This window comes from Bos grunniens, chromosome 14 (assembly GCF_055505025.1).
Source record: "Bos grunniens cultivar Pamir isolate PY7600 chromosome 14, Bosgru_T2T1.0, whole genome shotgun sequence".
NCBI lineage: Eukaryota > Metazoa > Chordata > Mammalia > Artiodactyla > Bovidae > Bos > Bos grunniens.
The window spans coordinates 28,410,616-28,428,882 of record NC_141178.1 but is presented as its reverse complement, the minus strand read 5'-3'; the positions used below and the strand labels follow the sequence as shown (position 1 = coordinate 28,428,882).

The window sequence follows — 18,267 nt, the reverse complement described above, 5'->3', positions numbered from 1 at the left end:
CAGTATTCGAGATCTTGAGAAGTTTTCCTCTTGGGCTAACTTAAGGAACATTTGAATATCAAAAAAATTTTCCTATGGGCTATAAGGAGACTGAAAGATTGTAGTAAAAGAAGCTAGTAGAGAATACAGTGCCATCTGTAGAGTCCCAGAGTGAATCTGTAAAGGGCAATCCAACAAATGGAGGATATTATGAGGCTCATCAAGATTCATTAGTCCAATCAGAATGGTTTCTCAGGCTATGTGGTGTGAATAAAGTAGAAAAACATATGAAAAGTCACTTATCCCATACACCTAAATGGTGTTGAACAGACAGTCAAGAAATTTTCATCATATCAAGTGATAAAATGATGAAAAAGAGAGGGACAGTATAATGTGTGACAGAAAAATATAATCTAAACTATGCTGGAAGAAATTTTCCAATACTGAGGTGCAGGAAAGCCATTCCGGTTTACGTGATTTGGCCTGAACTTTATGTGCATTACAACAGCCTGTCTTATGCCCTGTCAAGCTTACATTGTATGCCTGCTTTAACCATTAAAGAGAATAGTGCATTATTCAGATTGTTTAGAATGTCCACCTGAAGATAGGGATAAATGCCTCCTTTCCTGTAACACCAGTGCTAACATTCCTTCAAAAGTAAGTTTCCCTTCCCAGACACCAAGGTCTTGCTGACTGTACATGCTGAAGTGAAAGTGAAAGTGAAGTCGCTCAGTCAGGTCCGACTCTTCACGACCCCATGGACTGTAGCCTACCAGGCTCCTCCATCCATGGGATTTTCCAGGCAAGAGTACTGGAGTGGATTGCCATTTCCTTCTCCAACCTCTGTTAAAACCTCGAAGGAATAAACCTCTGTTGTGTTTGGTGTATGTTCTTTGTTCTGACAAAGTATAAAACTGGACTGAAAATCACGCTTCTCCTGAGCAGTTTCTCAGAGCTACTGAGAGAGAGTCTCCTGGGCTATAACCCTCTGTAAAACCCTGAATAAACTAAACTTACAACTATCAGTTTTCCTTTCAGTCAGAAATTATCAGGGTCCTCTGGTAGCTGTAGCTCAATAGTTTGGTAGTTTCAGAGCAAAATGGAGATGGGGAGAAAACAACAAGGAGATGAATTCATTTTTAATCCCGAGAGACTCAAATTGCCATGAGTTTGAGCAAGCTCCGGGAGATGGTAAAGGACGGGGAAGCCTGGTGTGCTGCAGTCCACGGGGTTGCAAAGAATCGGATGCGACTGAACAAAAATGAGAAGTTGCCGTATCCAATGCGCGTGGCAGGTTGCTCAGTTGTGTCTGGCTCTTTGTGAACCCATAGACAGTAGCCCAGAAGGCACCTCTGTCCATGAGATTCTTTTTTTTTTTATTTAATTTAATTTTATTTTTTAACTTTACAATATTGTATTGATTTTGCCATATATCAAAATGAATTCGCCACAGGTATACAAAAAACTCAGAATTGTTCCTCTCCACGGAAATCTTTAGTAAAAGGCGAAAGATTTATATGATCTGAAGAGAAACCAGAGTATGTCCATGAGATTCTCCAGGCAAGAATACTGGAGTGGGTTGCCATGCCCTTCCGCATTCATATCTAATAGATAACACATAATGCTATAAAGCTGAAACTCCAGTACTTTGGCCACCTCATGTGAAGAGTTGACTCATTGGAAAAGACTCTGATGCTTGGAGGGATTGGGGGCAGGAGGAGAAGGGGACAACAGAGGATGAGATGGCTGGATGGCATCACTGACTCAATGAACGTGAGTCTCATTGAACTCCCGGAGTTGGTGATGGACAGGGAGGCCTGGCGTGCTGCAGTTCATGGGGTCACAAAGAGTTGGACACAACTGAGCGACTGATCTGATCTGATCTGATCTGATCCCACAGAGAAGGCAATGGCACCCCACTCCAGTACTTTTGCCTGGAAAATCCCATGGACGGAGGAGCCTGGTAGGCTGCAGTCCATGGGGTCGCTAGAGTCGGACAGGACTGAGAGACTTCACTTTTCACTTTCCTGCATTGGAGAAGGAAATGGCAACCCACTCCAGTGTTCTTGCCTGGAGAATCCCAGGGATGGCGGAGCCTGGTGGGCTGCCGTCTATGGGGTCGCACAGAGTCAGACACGACTGAAGCGACTTAGCAGCAGCAGCAGCAGCAGCAGCAATGCAATCCCAAAGTCAAAATAAAGTTGCTCAGTCGTGTCTGACTCTTTGTGACCCATGGACTGTAGCCTGGCAGGCTTCTCTGTCCATGGGATTTCCCAGGCAAGAATACTGGAATGGGTTGCCATTTCCTTCTCCAGCAGATCTTCCCAACCCAGGGATTGAACCTGGTTCTCCCACATTGTAGGCAGACACTTTACTGTCTGAGCTACCAGGGAAGTCCCACCCAAAGTCAAAAAAGATATATAAATGTAGCCAATATTTGAAAATGTGCAAAACTGGAGTGCTTTATATGAAAAGAGCTAGAATTGTGTTGTGTGGCCCAAAATGAAGATAAGAGACCCTACATTCCCCAAGTGAAAGTGAAAGTTGCCCAGTCATGTCCAACTCTTTGTGATCCCCTGGAGGAGGGCATAGCTACCCACTCCAGTATTCTTGCCTAGAGAATCCCATGGATAGAGGAGTCTGGCGGGCTATATTCCATAGAGTCGCAAAGAGTAGGACATGACTGAAGTGACTTAGCACAGCACAGCACAAATTTATTGGCTTATAGCAGATAAGTACATTCTCATTTCATAAATGTTCAACAGAAGGTTTAGAGATGTAACTCCAGACCTCCAAAATTACAAACAAAACAACCAAAACCAAAAAAAAAAAAAAACCTAACTAAAATAAACAATGTTTTTCAACACATCTACCATCTCCCTGCCTTCTGATAAATTGGTAAAAACTATTTAAGTCTCCAAGTCACTGAGTATTTGTATTTCTGTGGAAATATAGCACCTTCTGCTCTAGGAATCTTTTCTCAATTATGCCAAGAATGTTTAAGGTTTAGATTCTTCCTTTTTTTCATGATTCATAGCAACTCACTATTGGGAAACAATTTTTCGTGGGTCTTTCATTTTTCTACATGTCTTTCAAGTGAGGAAGTAATGATCCTTTGTTCTGGAAGCTTTTCAAGTATTCGTATACTGGACAGTCAAAAGACAGATAAAATTGCCTTCTGCGGCAATAGATGGGCATACTTAGAGCCCATTATAAAATACAGAGTCCCTAAGCTCAGGGTCCCTCTCTTATAATGTTACTATGTGTGTCATTTGGTCTTTTTATATAACCTTATAGACATTAGAGCTTAGGGAATCAGCTCAAAAATACTGATACTGTCTTCTGCTCTCCTGGGAGTAATAAATGGCCCTTTCTCTCTGGCCTCATGTTTTTAAGCAGCATCCTAGGAAATGGGTCACTCTAAATTTTGTACTTGTAAATGAGGTAATATCTCAAAAGACTTAAAGTTCTCAACACTTACTCCTGTGGGAGTAGCTAGAATTGAAATTATCCTTAAATATTAAATAAAAATGTATCATCTTTCCTGCTCAAATGCCACATTTCTTTTGAGAGACAATTCCCTATAGATCTCCGGTGTTTGTGCATCTCTTACCAGCAAAGGCACTGACAACTTTTGTTCTGGACTATCTTTTCAAAGTTGCTTATATAGTGGGACATTTTAGAAGGTAAAGATAGTGTTCATGCAAATCAGAAGACAGGTTTGTAAATTAAAATAATGTAAAATATAAAATAAAAATAATGCCACCCTCCGAGGCATTTTGCTCACGCCCATTATTAGGACTTGGGGATCCTTATCTGTGACACATCCCACTGTATGTACATCTAATGAGTCACTCCACATCACCCCCAGGGACTTCGAGGATAAGAGAAAACATCATGAAAATGAAGTTCATGATGATTGTATGAAGTGAGCAATAAGGTCTTTTGTCTCTAACCTACAATCCCCTTGCCTTCTACCAACATGCATGAATCTTTGGCAAGATCCATTAATTATTAGCTTACATGCAAGGCAAAGCCTTAGACCCGTGCCGATTTGTGAAAGTTCTGTGATATAGTCTCATAGTTCTTGAAAGTTCTGTGTTTGCATTCAGAATCAAGTCCTCAACTGAATAACTTTCTTACTAAATTAGAATACTAATTGAAAGAAAGTCATTCATTTCTGAGATAACACAAATAGCTCATAATTAGCATCTTATTCTCTAATGAATTAAAGTTCAAGGTGTAAAATCTAAATTACTTCGAAAGGAAGAAAAATTATTTTTTAAAAATGCAGTTAAGTATCTCAAAGGTTAAGGATTAGCTTATCTTATTTGCCTTGCCTGATGAACTGACATAATTTCTAGCAAAATGAGCTCCTTACATACAGGGATGTAGGACATTCAATTTCAGTTACCACACTCTATTTCTCATATTTCTTTTTGCTTGAGGAGCAATTACTTAATTATCCCTTCAGTTGCTGAAGAGTTTTTTTTGGTGAAACTAGCTGTGGTGGAGCAATTTCTCAGCTCAATTTCCCCCAAATGCAGTGCCAAACCACTTCAAAATAAGATAATTTTTTTTTTCTGTATAATCTACAGCCATGAAAAATAAAGAGAATGAAAAGTATACAACAGTAAAGGGATAGATTTTTGCAGTAATTTCAACAAAATTAAGACAGTGGTCTTCTAAAATACTTAGAAGAAAGAATGTGAAAGTCACTCAGTTGTGTCCAATTCTTTGCATCCCCATGGACTGTACAGTTCGTGGAATTCTCCAGGCCAGAATACTGGAGTGGGTAGCCTTTCCCTTCTCCAGGGGAATCTTCCCAACCCAGGGATCCAATCCAGGTCTCCCACATTGCAGGTGGATTCTTTACCAGTTGAGCCACAAGGGAAGCCCAGGAATACTGGAGTGGGTAGCCATCCCTTCTCCAGAGGATCTTCCCAACCCAGGAGTCAATCCGGGATCCTCTGCATTGCAGGTGGATTCTTTACCAACTGAAATATCAGGGAAGCCCTATTGGAACATACCACAGATACTCACTGTATGACCTTTATTATTTTTTATTCTGGAAAACTGCAAGCCTAAATTATGCTTCTATCTAGAGTAACACTTCATTTTATTCATTTTTTTATTTTAAAATTTATGTTGTAGTGTAGTTAGTTGATTTACAATGTTTTGTTAGTTCCAGGTGTTAGCTTTAGGTATACACACACATATATCCACTCTTTTTATATTCTTCTTCCATATAGATCATTACAGATTATTGAGTAGAGTTCACTGTGCTGTACAGTAGAGCCCTATTAGTTATATATTTATATATTTTATATATAGTAGTGAGTAGATGTCAATCCAAATCTCCCAGTTTATCTATACTGTACCTAGTAAATAATCTATATTCAATAAATATTGGTTGCATCTTAGCCAATTATCAAACATATTGAACTGCTTGCCTGCTAAATTGTTTTAGTCGTGTCCGACTCTACGACTGTATGGACTGTAGCTCACCAGGCCCCGCTGTAGCTCACCCAGGTCCACGGGCTTCTTTAGGCAAGAATACTGGAGTGGTTGCCATGCCCTTCTCCAGGGCATCTTCCTGACCCAGGCATTGAACTGGCATCTCTTAAGTCTCTGTTTTGAAAAGTCTACTGTTTTAAAAGTCTACTAAAAATATCCTGATCATAATACTTAATTAAATGATCCCCACAGCCAAAAAAGAAAAAAAAAAAATAGTCACCAGTAAACAGTCAAATAATGGAAAGAAATTGACCTAATGCCATATATGTTGAAAATTGTTGCCAGTTAAATAACCAGAAAATATTTGAAAAACAGTGCTGAGCTTTCTGACATAATTCCCTATGAGCTACACCCATGAGTAGCAAAAATAAAAATAATTCTGAAAATTTGCAGTAAAATCTTTTATCACAATGTGGAGGCAAACAAACTGAGCAGGTATGTATTGCTTGTGGTCTGAAGTAAGAAGGAATTAGAGGATGGGAGAAACAGTTCTGGAAATAGGTGAAAAGAGGGAAGGATTTGATTCTCTAGCACATATATAATGTTTCCATTATCCCCTCAAACCTACACTCACACACACATGCACACATATATTTAGATAGAGAAGTAAGAGGTGATAGAGATAGATAGACAAATGATAAATCCATTTGTGTGTCTATATAGAGGTATATGGAGAAGGCAATGTCACCCCACTCCAGTACTCTTGCCTGGAAAATCCCATGGACGGAGGAGCCTGGTAGGCTGCAGTCCATGGGGTCGAGAAGAGTCAGACACGACTGAGCGACTTCACTTTCACTTTTCACTTTCATGCATTGGGGAAGGAAATGGCAACCCACTGCAGTGTTCTTGCCTGGAGAATCCCAGGGATGGGGGAGCCTGGTTGGCTGCTGTCTATGGGGTCACACAGAGTCGGCCACGACTGAAGCGACTTAGCAACATAGAGGTATATCTGGGATAATACTCACTTTATTTCTCAGTGGTAGAATTTTGTTTTCACTTTATTTTTGTATGTGTCTGTATTACTTGAATTCTTTATATTGGGTATGAAATGCTTTCACAGAAAAATCATAGTATTTTAAAGGAAAATAGTGTGCTTAATTTTAGGTATATTTTATTATTATAATGCTTAATATTGCCTAAAGCAGGACGTGGTTTCTTAGTTTGAAAAGTATTCACTTAAATTTTTTTAAACAGATCCAAAAAATGTTCCAGTTTTGCACAATTAAGTGGTGGTGGTGGTAGCGGTCTAGTCGCTAAGTCATGTCTGACTCTTGTGACACTGTGAGCCTGCCAGGCTCCTCTGTCCATGGGATTTTCCAGGCAAGAATACTTGAGTGGGTTGCCATTTCCTCCTCCAGGAATCGAACCTGGGTCTCCTGCATTGCAGGCAGATGATTTACTGACTGAGCTATTGGGGAAGCCCGCACAATTAAGTACATGATTAAATTAAGTGCATTTTAAACTGAAAATACTAGGCATTTAGTCACTCTCCATTTTATCTTCATGTTATATATAATGTAGATCAGGTTTCATGCAAAAGTATTGTATGCTTTCAGTTTCAAATATATGTCTTTTCTCAATGATACATGAGATATATATATATATATAGTAAGCAAAAGTGCTCTTAGCTCAAGGAGTCTATCCCTGTCTTTAATTATGTATAATAAATGTTTCAAAGTAATTAAATGTCAAGAAAAAGTTTTTTTTTTAATTAAATCCCTGATAAAGTATATACTATATGTTTTACTTAACATTTTATCTGTAGCTGTTCAGTAATAAAATTCAGAACACAAAAAATGCATAGTCTCTTAGATAATTAGGTCAGTTACTTTTTGCCACAAAACAAACCAGAGCAAAATTTATTGACTTAGAACAACTAATGCAGCTAGCTCTTTATCTGTGGCTGGACTCAGCTGGACAGTTCTTTACCGCTGCAAGTGTATGTCATTCGGTTGCCTGTTGGGTGATGTCATATGGAGTCTTTGGTGACCGTGGCATCTGACCACACATGTTGACATTAAATACAGCTCCAAAGAAGAGAGAGAAAAGCATTCAAGGACTCTTGTCCTCAGAACTGGAACCTATCTCTTCCTGTCTTTATTAGCAAAAGTAAGTCAAAACACTAACCCTTTCTAAAAGGTTTAAGAAATAGACTTTGCATATTTAAGGAGGGAGCTGAAAATCTCCCTCCCACTTTATTGTAGCTTTATTGATGTGTAAATTATATACAGAACACTGTACATATTTAATATTAATATATACAGTTTGATTAATTTGGGCATATGCATATATTGATTATACCACTACCACAATCAAAATTATAAACATAGCCATCACCTCTAAAAGCTCCTTTGTGCCCTTGGCTTTTTTGTTATTATTGTTCTGGGAACATTTAACAAGAGATCTAAACACATTTTTTAGTGTACAACATCATATTGTTAACTACAAGTGTGTAGCATGTATATGTATGTTTTACAGTAGACATCTAGAATTTACTCATCTTGTATAATAAACTTTATATCAACTGATAAATAACTTCTGCTTCCCCCTCTCCCCATCCCCTGCAACCACCATTCTATTTTCTGCTTCTGTAAGTTTGACTATTTTAGATACCTCATATAAGTAGAATTATGCAGTGTTTGTCCTTCTGTGATGACTTATTTCACTTAACATAATGCCTTCCAGGTCCATTCATGTTATTGCAAATGGTAGTTTCCTTCTTTGTAAGGCTAAATCACATTCCATTGTATGTGTGTACATATTTTCTTTATCCATCTGTTGATACTGAACTACTTTAACATCTTGGTTACTGTGAATATTGGTGCAATGAAGGCAAGAGGTCTTTGAGATTCTGACTTCAATTCTTTTGGATATGCACCCAGAATTGGGATTGCTGGTTCAGATGGTAGTTCTATTTTTACATGGTTGGGATATAGAAAGGAGAAAATCGTGATCTTTTTTTGCAGTATACCCAAGGACTATACCTAAGATGGGAAGTTGTTACAGTGTGATTTGGGTTTAACATTGATCTGTGTTAATATAATCACCTACGTTCATACACTTGAGGAATTTAAAGTCATATGTATTAATTTACATGGGAGAAATTGTTGGTAGCATGGCTTTTTCAGCAAGTGTTTCATAACCAATTTTAATATCTTTATTGTCATATTTCTCTCTGTGTGTATGAGTGTTGGTGGTGGTAGAGGAGAAAATGAAATGTCACAAAAGGGAAAATTATGCCCTAGGCACTATGTGTACAGTTGAAAACTTTTATTTCATAGGTGTAGGGGATACGTTGCACTGCGGCAGCCTAGTAGCCTTGTATGTGTTCACATAGGTCATGCATACAGCGTGGTTTGAACGCCAGCTTTCCTGAGCCCTGGTGGAGCAACACCTTGTCATCCATCCCCTGGAACACAGGAGAATGGAAAGCTTAGGAGAAGCTGCTCTGAGGACAGTTTCTATTCACCTCGTTATATTCCATAGACAGGTGTAATCCCTCAGTTTTTCATTATCTCCCAGGTTCTAATGAGGTATGAGGCATTCTGCCCTGTGCGCTTTGGGTTATAATAGCAGTCTGTAAATGCCTTCCAGGATTGGCTTCTCAGAAGCAGGGTGTCCAGAACTTGCATTGCATTGTCATCTAGTTCCTTTTATTTCAGTTTCACCCTTTTTGATGTGTGGGACAAAGCTTGATGAATTGTCTGCTTTAGCTACTTTTTCTTTTGTTGGCTATGTAAATAATAAAGTGTCTGAATCTAAAAATGGCTTGCTGTATTTTACTGGCTAAATCTGTATGTCAGGAAGCCTGTCAGGAGTTGGCCTGACTTGCTGCTGTGCACTTGATGGGGCTGTATTTAGAAATATGGCTGCAGCCACTGTGGCTTACCTCCTGTTACTTTTGCTGATTTTTTTTTTTCCCCTCCATCACAAAAACCTGAAAGCCCCAGGTAGTGTTTCTCCCTGAGAACATTAGAGAGCTCACTATATTGAACTTCCAAGAAAGTAATTGGGTTGGTTTCCAGAGCCCTGCGTCTTGATGGGGATGAATCCCACAGGGTAAATTTGAAACCACGTGAGCAACACTCTCCTACCCAGCTCTTCAAAAAGATTCTTCCCCATCAACTATGAATCAATATCATAATAAGAAACTTAAACCTCAGTGTTACCCTTCTATATATTGTGTGATCTCTGTACTCTTCCCAGCAGCAGGGAGAAATCTTTCTTTTCTTTTGTGTAAAAGCAGTCATCTCAGGCTCTGAAACTGCCAAGTTGTTAGCTATGAAAACTTAGTTACCATTCTCCAAGTCTTTGGGTATAAACAGCCTAGTTTGAAATCTAAAAGCCCCTAAGGTATGGACACCAGATCATTCCCCACTCTGCCTCTCACTGAGAATGTAACACCTAGCCTCTGTCAATTGTAGGCTGATAAACAGACTCCTTTTATTTTCCAAGCATTTTGAGATCAGGTATTAGCATTAAAAAATTGCAATTTCAACAAAAGATACTGATGGGAATAAATATATTTCCATGAAATGCTGTTGATTTAGACAGTCCTCATGGAATTTGTTCCTTGATTTTTAATTTCAAAATCAAAATCAAGGATGTATATACTCTTAGTAACTCTATAAGAACACATCCATTATCTAAAAATAATTTATTTTCCTTTGTTTTGAGCTTTAATTATCTTTTATATTCAAAAATGGTCAGTTTTATAATGTGCTTGACCAAAGCTGGAATATATTGAGAATGTTTTATTGAAAAATTCCAAATTTATTTCTGTCTGATATGAAGTTCTTAATATTCTACCTTACTGCATCTAGTGTATAGATTTTTTAAAATCTAGACTTTTCACTGTATTAAAAAATATTTAACAGAACACTAGTGTTTTTTACTAATATAAAAATGGAGTAACAAATTGACTCATCTCTCAGATTATTTTCAAGAATAAAATGTGTACTTTTTAAGAATCATGAAGAATATGTTTCTTGCTTTATTATATTTAATATATTTGTGCCTAAAGATAACAAGCCGGTGTATTAAAATATTTTAAATGACAAATTAAGATATGATTAACCAGAGTGGGAAGAAAAATACAGTTGGATATTCAGATACAGAAATTGTCTTCAAATCTGTCGGTTTTGTTTTTTGTTTCAGAGAAATCAGTGATTTTTGACAGGTGTGAATTGCAGCAATGATACAGTTTACCCCAGAACATTCAAATTGATTTTTAAACACAAGTGATTCATCTTTATTTTTAAACTAATGCATTTTCGTATTCTAGGATAGTACTGAGATTTTCATGCAAGAAAATGACTTTGTGAAAAGAAAATGTATCATTTGGGAACTTAAATGCATAGTCAAATGCTAATGCATAAATGTAATACTGTACACATAAAGTTTTTTTTTTTTTTTTTCAAGAATAGTGAGCCTGTATTCATTACATTTGAAATATCTAGGCACTTCTAAATGGTTTTATGACTGTAGATAAATTTTAATCATAAAAGGAGTTATGAACCCTTCTAAATATAACATTGAACAATTTTATAAATATTTACATGTATGCTTTTATTATTTTAAGAATATCTTCTTCCTTTTATATTCCCACTTTATACGCCAGATTCTGTCTTTAACATTTATTCTAAAGAAATATGAAAGGGTTCAGATTCCTAATTGCCTATTGAATTGTTCTAAGGCTAATTAGGGAACTTCCCTGTAGCTCAGAGGGTAAAGAATCTGCTTGCAATGCAGGAGACCCTGGTTTGATCCCTGGATCAGGAAGATCCCCTGGAGAAAGAAATGGTCAACCCACTCCAGTATTCTTGCCTGTAGAGTTTCATGGATGGAGGAGCCTGGAAGACTCTAGTCCATGGGGTTCAAAGAGTCGGACATTACTGAAGCAACTTAGCACACAAGGCTAATTCAGTTCAGTTCAGTTCAGTTCAGTTGCTCAGTCGTGTCCGACTCTTTGCGACCCCATGAATCGCAGCATGCTAGGCCTCCCTGTGCATCACCAACTCCGGGAGTTCACCCAGACTCACGTCCATCAAGTCAGTGATGCCATCCAGCCATCTCATCCTCTTTCGTCCCCTTCTCCTCCTGCCCCCAATCCCTAGGACCCTAAAAATTATAGAAGAAAAATAAAAAGCCTGCAGTTTGAATGTTTTTGTGAGTCATGTTTATTCTTTATTTTGTACATTGTTAAAATGACTCAGCAAAAACTTAGGATGTAAAGTGATTGTTGCTGTCACTTCATCTTTTATGTCTATATGTGGTTACTGCAGTAATGTAATTATATGGTATTGTTTTTTTGACACTTGCTGTATCTAAAATCTAGTGTTTATCACTACTGCCATCAAACTATGAATATTTTTCTTGGGAAATATTCTCTCTGCTTCCATAAGAAATAAATATTATTTATTTATGGTACAGATTAGACGAAAAAAATATGCTCAAGACTTAGAAATTGAGAATATCTTTCCAAGCCTTACAAATATGGCATGACAAAGGATCCTGTGAGTGATTTTGCAAGTCAGATATCCTCAACTCCTCTTTCAGGAATAAAGGAATGCCTTCATAACTAAGTTATATAACTTCTTGTCATAATTCTCAGAGGTTAACAGAGAAAAATCAAAACTGGGAAAGATGTATAATTCAGATCTAGAAAGAATCTTTGCTATTAATCTAGGATATCTACCAAGAGTTAGGAAGAGACTGCTCTTCTATCAGAGCTAAAAAAAGTACACATGATAAAAATAAACTCATTATGTCTCAAACTGATCACTACATAGACCTGGGACATTGTATTTTACACTACAACTTTTCAAATAATTATGTTTATTTAACACATTAGGAATTTCAGAAAATGAGGTAGAGTAAGGCAGAATAAGATTAGGAATTTAAGACCTCTCATTTTCATTTGGCTAATGCTCAGTTCATAGGTCAACAGAACTGAAGCCGGCTCTCCTCTCAGCATCAAGACGCAAATCAGGTCTTATATTTTATTTTGTTGTTGTTGTTTAGACTCTAAGTCATGCCTGATTCTTTTGTGACTCCAGGGACTGTAACCCACCAGGCTCCTCTATCCATGGGATTCTCCAGGCAAGAATACTGGAGTGGGTTGCCATGCCCTCCTCCAAGGGATCTTCCCATCCCAGGGATCTAACTCAGTTCTCTTGCATTTGCAGGTGGATTCTTTACCATCTGAGTCACCAGTGAAGCCTGCTGAACCAACAGAAAAGCCTTTTATTCTGTGGTTCAGACAACAAAGAATCTACCTGCAATGTGAGAGACCTGGGTTCGATTCCTGGGTCTGGAAGATCCCCTAGAGAAGGGAATGGCTACCCACTCCAGAATTCTTGCCTGGAGAACCCCATGAACAGAGGAGCTGGCAGGCTACAGTCCATGGGATTGCAAAGAGTAGGACGTGACTGAGAGACTAACACTTTCACTTCTTTTATTCTGTTAGTTGTGTTTAAAGTTTCCACTTCAGTTCCAAGTCAGAAAATGGGTGGAATCCTTTATCACAGCAATCCCCAACCTTCTTGGCACCAGGGACCAATTTCGAGGAAGACAGTTTTTCCATTGACCAGGGTCAGGTGATGGGGGTGATTTCAGGATGATATAAGCACATTATCGTGCACTTTGTTTTTATTTTGTGGCAATCTCAGAATTTTTTATTGAATTTAAGATTAGGGTTCACACTCCTTTGAGAGGCTAATGCTGCCACTGATCTGACAAGAAGTAGAGCTCAGGCAGTAATGCAAGCCTTAGAGAGTGGTTGTAAATACAGATGAAGCTTGGTCACTTGCCCACTGCTCACCTCTGGCTGTGTGGCCTGGTTCCCAACAGTAAGGTTCATAGTGCAGGAGTTGGGGACCCCTGCTATATCACATTTTGCAGCTATCATAACCTAGAGAAATATTGAACCCCCACAAAGACCTTTTAAAAATTAATGTAAAATCAAGCGAAAATGATACTTATAAATGAAAAAATATTTTCTGAAGTCATGTAAAAAACGGATTGGCTATTTAGAGAAACAATGAATGGAAACTCAGAAATATCTATACATTAAAATATATAGAAGCATGGACTAATTAAATATTTCCACATGAAGAATGAAGTTCTGAACAGACAACAGACATAATAGACTATTTATAACTCTTTTGGAAGAGAAAGACTTTTCTATTCTTAGGATGCAAGGAAAGAAACGATAATAGTTAACAAGTAAATATTACTTTCTATGGAGTAGGAGCTACATCCTTTGTATAATATATTAATGCATTTTATCCCCACACAAACCCTACAAAGCAGGTATTACTATCATCTTCACCTTATAGATGAAGAGATTAATGTGTATAAAGATTAAATAAATTACTAAAGTGACACAGTTAATGGCAGAGCCCCCTTCATCTCAGGAAGTCTACATCACAATACATGTAAGGGGAAGAATTGGCCACATTAAATCAGTATTGTTTGCACACACACAAATAGAAAATGATTGTGAAAATGTAAAAGAATATTATAAACATTTTTAATATATAGAAGTTCAGGCACTCCATTACCAACAGAATATGGACATACCTTGTTTTATTGTGCTTTGTTGTACAGAACTTTGCAGATATTGCTGTATTTTTCCCCCCACAAATTGAAGGACTGTGGCAAATCGGCATCAAGCAAATCTATCTTCCCCATTTTCTCCAACAATATTTGCTCACTTCATATTTCTGTATCACATTTTGGTAATTTTCACAATATCTCAAAATTTTTCCTTATTATCTTTGTTATGGTGATATGTGATTGGTGATTTTTAATGTTACTTTTACAAAAAGATTACAACTCACTGAAGTTTCAGATGATTATTGGCATTTTTTAGCTCTATACAGTCAGCAAAAACAAGACCTAGAGCTAACTAGGTCTAGACTGACTTCCTTTAGGACTGACTGGTTTGATCTCCTTGCAGTCCAAGGGACTCTCAAGAGTCTTTTTCAACACCACAGTTCAAAAGCATCAATTCTTCGGCACTCAGCTTTCTTCACAGTCCAACTCTCACATCCATACATGACCGCTGGAAGAACTGTAGCTTTGACTAGATGGACATTTGTCAGCAAAGTAATGTCTCTCCATTTTAATATGCTCTCTATGTTTGTCAAAGCTTTTCTTCCAATGAGCAAGTGTCTTTTAATTGCATAACTTTTTAAAAATACCTGCAATGGACATACCTGAGGTGAAGAACTGACTCATTCTCAACAGACCCTGATGGTGGGAAAGATTGAAGTCAGGAGGAGAAGGGGACAACAGAGGATGAGATGGTTGAATGGCATCACTGACTCGATGGACATGAGTTTGAGTAGGCTCTGGGAGTTGGTGATGGACAGGGAAGCCTGGCGTGCTGCAGTCCATGGGATAACAAAGAGTCAGACACAACTGAGTGACTGAACTGAGCTGAATGAACAACTGGAATTTGAAATTAAAAATAATACATGCATAATATGTCACATTATCTGAAATACATGTAAATAAAATGTGCCAATTTAATATAGGAAAAAATCTAAAGCTGAAAGGTCAAAAGAACTTAATAAATTAAGAGATATTACATGCATTAATCAGAAGACAATGTCGTTAACGTGTTGATTCTTCCCGTCAATCTCAATACAACGCAAATCCCAACAAGCTATTTTATAAGTTATCAGTAAATTGGTTTTAAAGTTTATATGGAAAAACAAAATAGCCAGCACATTTATAAAAGGAACAAAGTTGAACTTCAAGACATCTGAAACTATGGTAATTAAGACGATACAGATTGATGAAAGAACAAGCATATAAATCAGTGCAGCAGAGTAGAAAGCTGAGAAATAGACACACAGATATAATCAACTGATCTTTGAAAAAGGAGCAAAGAGAAGAAATGACAGTCTTTTAACAAATGGTCCTGGAAAATTGGATATCCATATGGAGACAAATGAATCTAGACATAGAATCTTTGATCTCCCTCACAATAACTCGTAACCCTAGCTGTAGCATAAGGAAAATATGCCAATCAAAGGACATTCTACAGAATACCTGACTAGTACCTTTAAAAACTTTCAAGGTTATTTGAAACAAGGAAAATGCCAGAACTGCCACAGAGAAAGGAACATAAGAGACCTGACAACTAAACATAATATGTTATCCTACATAGGATCCTGGAACTGTAAAGGACAGCAAGTACAAATTAACGAAATCTAAAGAAACCAGTAGTTCATAATAATGTGCTAATCTTGCTCATGAGTTTTCACAAAGATTTCTTACAAATGTAAAATGTTAATAACAGGGAAAACTGGGTTCTGGATATATGAGACCTGTGTACTCACAATTCTTCTACAATTCAAAAAAAGTCCTATGAGGTACAGTTTAATTGAAAAGAATGAAAGCAAGGGTAATAATGTCTCTGTGAGGATTGGATGAGATCATGTAGTAAAAAAGAGCTTGAACTAATATTATAAAGTTCCATACAAAGGTACACAATCTCTTGTAAGAAAATAATTTTCACTTACTTCTGGTTTAATATGTGTGTTAAAATGGGGACTCTTACTGATTTCTGGATTAGTAGAGTTATAACTAAATTATGTTTAGTTGATTCAAGAAGGAAGACTATATATATTCTAGAATTCTCAAAGTATCCAATTGGTTGGTTCACAAAGGATTTTGAACATTAAAATTGTATAATATAATGATTTGAAATTTGCTCAGGGAGAGAAGATTTGTCTTTAAAAATTACCTAATTAGCTAATGGACTGCTTTTATAATTTATGCCCACAAACAAAATGTTACACTCATAAAGCTGAAATAAAGCTGGGATGTATTCTTATAAATTTCCCTCCATTCAGTGCTTTAATCAATCTAATGTTCAGAATTCAGAGCTACCTTTAAATGTTTTTTTTAGAATAAGGAAGCCTTAATTTGGGTATATTTAAAGAGTTTAGATTTATGCATAAAAAAATTCAAAAGATAAAGAGTGGGGAATTATGTCTTTTCTAAATCAACTGCATTGTTTGATTTTTATCTTACTTTCAATGAAAATCAGCCACTCAGCAATAAATCAAGCAATTATTTGTAACTGACTCTCTTGATTTTTCTAAACTTTCTAACAAATGTTTACATTGAAAGAAGTAATATTCTTTTAAAAAAAAAATTTGAAACCAGAAAGTTTGCATAGAACACCTGGTAAATTATTAAAGTGTTTAGTATTTATAAGTTGGCACTCATTGTGTGTGGTATACTTGATCAAAGTGTAACTGTTGTATTTTTTTGTCTCTACCAAAATTGAAAATTTGTGTTCAGTTCCTCTTTAATTAGTCAGTTTTCTTTACTTGCAAGGGCAGTGGTGGTTCAAATGTAAATCTTATTGATTAAGAGACTATTAATATTTAGAGATGAGAAAAAAATGTGTTTCAGTGGCTTAATTACTTCACATAGTGACTTATAATATCATTTGAGCTCAGATATTGTTAAGATGAATATGTTTATTAGAGAGAATGGAAATGGGAAAACAGTTATTACTTGACTACTTGTTAGGTGTCAGTAAAGCAACCTGGAGCTTTCCCACATAATAGCTTACTGAATAATACCGTAAGTGTTAGTCACTCTGCCATGTCTGACTGTTTGTGACCCCATGCACTGTAGCCCACCAGGTTCCTCTGTCCATGGAATTCCCCAGGCAAGAATACTGGAGTGGGTTGCCATTCCCTTCTCCATGGGATCTTCCAGACCCAGAGCTCAAACCTGGGTTTCCTGCATTGTAGGCAGATTCTTTACTGTCTGAGCCACTGAGGAAGCCACTATAAGAGGGAAGTATTATTAATCTTTTAAACAAGAGGGAACTGAGGCTCTGAATCTGTAGATAAGTAACTGTGAGAAATTATATAGCCCTTAGCATATAGTGGAGGCTCCCAAATTCTGGCATATCTGACTCCAGAATCCATCTACTTCCTTCTATTCAGCAAGTCATTATAATCATTGACTCTGTTTCTACCCTGTGACCAATCCTATAGTCCTAAAGCAAATTAAAATGTATAGGCCAATTTCCTATATGAGTAAAAAAAGAAAAAGAATATTGTGCGAAGACAGAGGTAGGCATATATTGCAGTTATGCTGCCACAAGCCAAGGAATACCTGGGACTTTCAGAAACTGAAAGAGGAAGAAACTGAGCTCCTCAAATTTGTCGCTTTATTAGCGCTAGATTGGTACCTTGCTTCTCAGCAGAATACTCCACAGACATATATTTTGAAATGCATTCTTGGGGGCCACAGGTACCCTGAAGCTCTAGATGGGCCTTTGCATGAAACATTTAGCTGCTTGTAAATCTATATGTAAGAACTTGAAACTGAATAATCTAGTGAAGTTTCCCTTTCTTTGATTTGAAAGTCAGTAAGTATATCATCAAGAGACTGAATCACTGTGGTACATTCTGGTAATAAATAGTAGGAAGACAGATGGTTATAAAAAGACATTTAAAGTAGAAACTTGGAGGACAGTCATTTCAAAGTTCCTTTTTTCTTGATGTGACATAGTGGTCATACTTTATAAATCTACTACAGTCATTTAGAATGTTCTTCCTACTTAAAAAAAAGTACAGAAAGAAAGAAAGAACAAAGGAAAACATTGTGGCACAAATAGAAATAACATACTAAATAAAAGTTATGCATATTTATTTAAAAAAAAGCAATGTTGAGGAAATGGTGATGAATGTGGTAATAAGTAACTAGAATGATAATCATACAAAATGTGAA

The 18,267-nt window shown here is 37.0% G+C and overlaps 1 long non-coding RNA gene and 1 other non-coding gene across 11 annotated transcripts in view; one reads left to right on the top strand and one right to left on the bottom strand.

Moving 5' to 3' along the window:
* The window catches only part of LOC147359235 (uncharacterized), a 366,162-nt gene that overhangs the window by 15,273 nt on the left and 332,622 nt on the right, over positions 1 to 18,267 (top strand). Inside the window, exon 3 of one of the 10 annotated variants that reach the window (XR_015140200.1) lies at positions 14,459 to 17,585. The exons of 6 other annotated variants lie outside the window; for them this stretch is intronic. This is a non-coding gene — a long non-coding RNA (uncharacterized LOC147359235). Of the gene's footprint in view, positions 1 to 8,833; positions 9,262 to 11,247; positions 12,528 to 12,683; positions 17,586 to 18,267 lie in introns of those variants that run through there. 3 more of the 10 variants (XR_015140195.1, XR_015140202.1, XR_015140194.1) reach the window with 3 other exon arrangements.
* Positions 1,406 to 1,521, bottom strand: LOC147359236 (U5 spliceosomal RNA). The gene has a single exon (XR_015141359.1). It is a non-coding gene; the product is annotated as a U5 spliceosomal RNA (small nuclear RNA).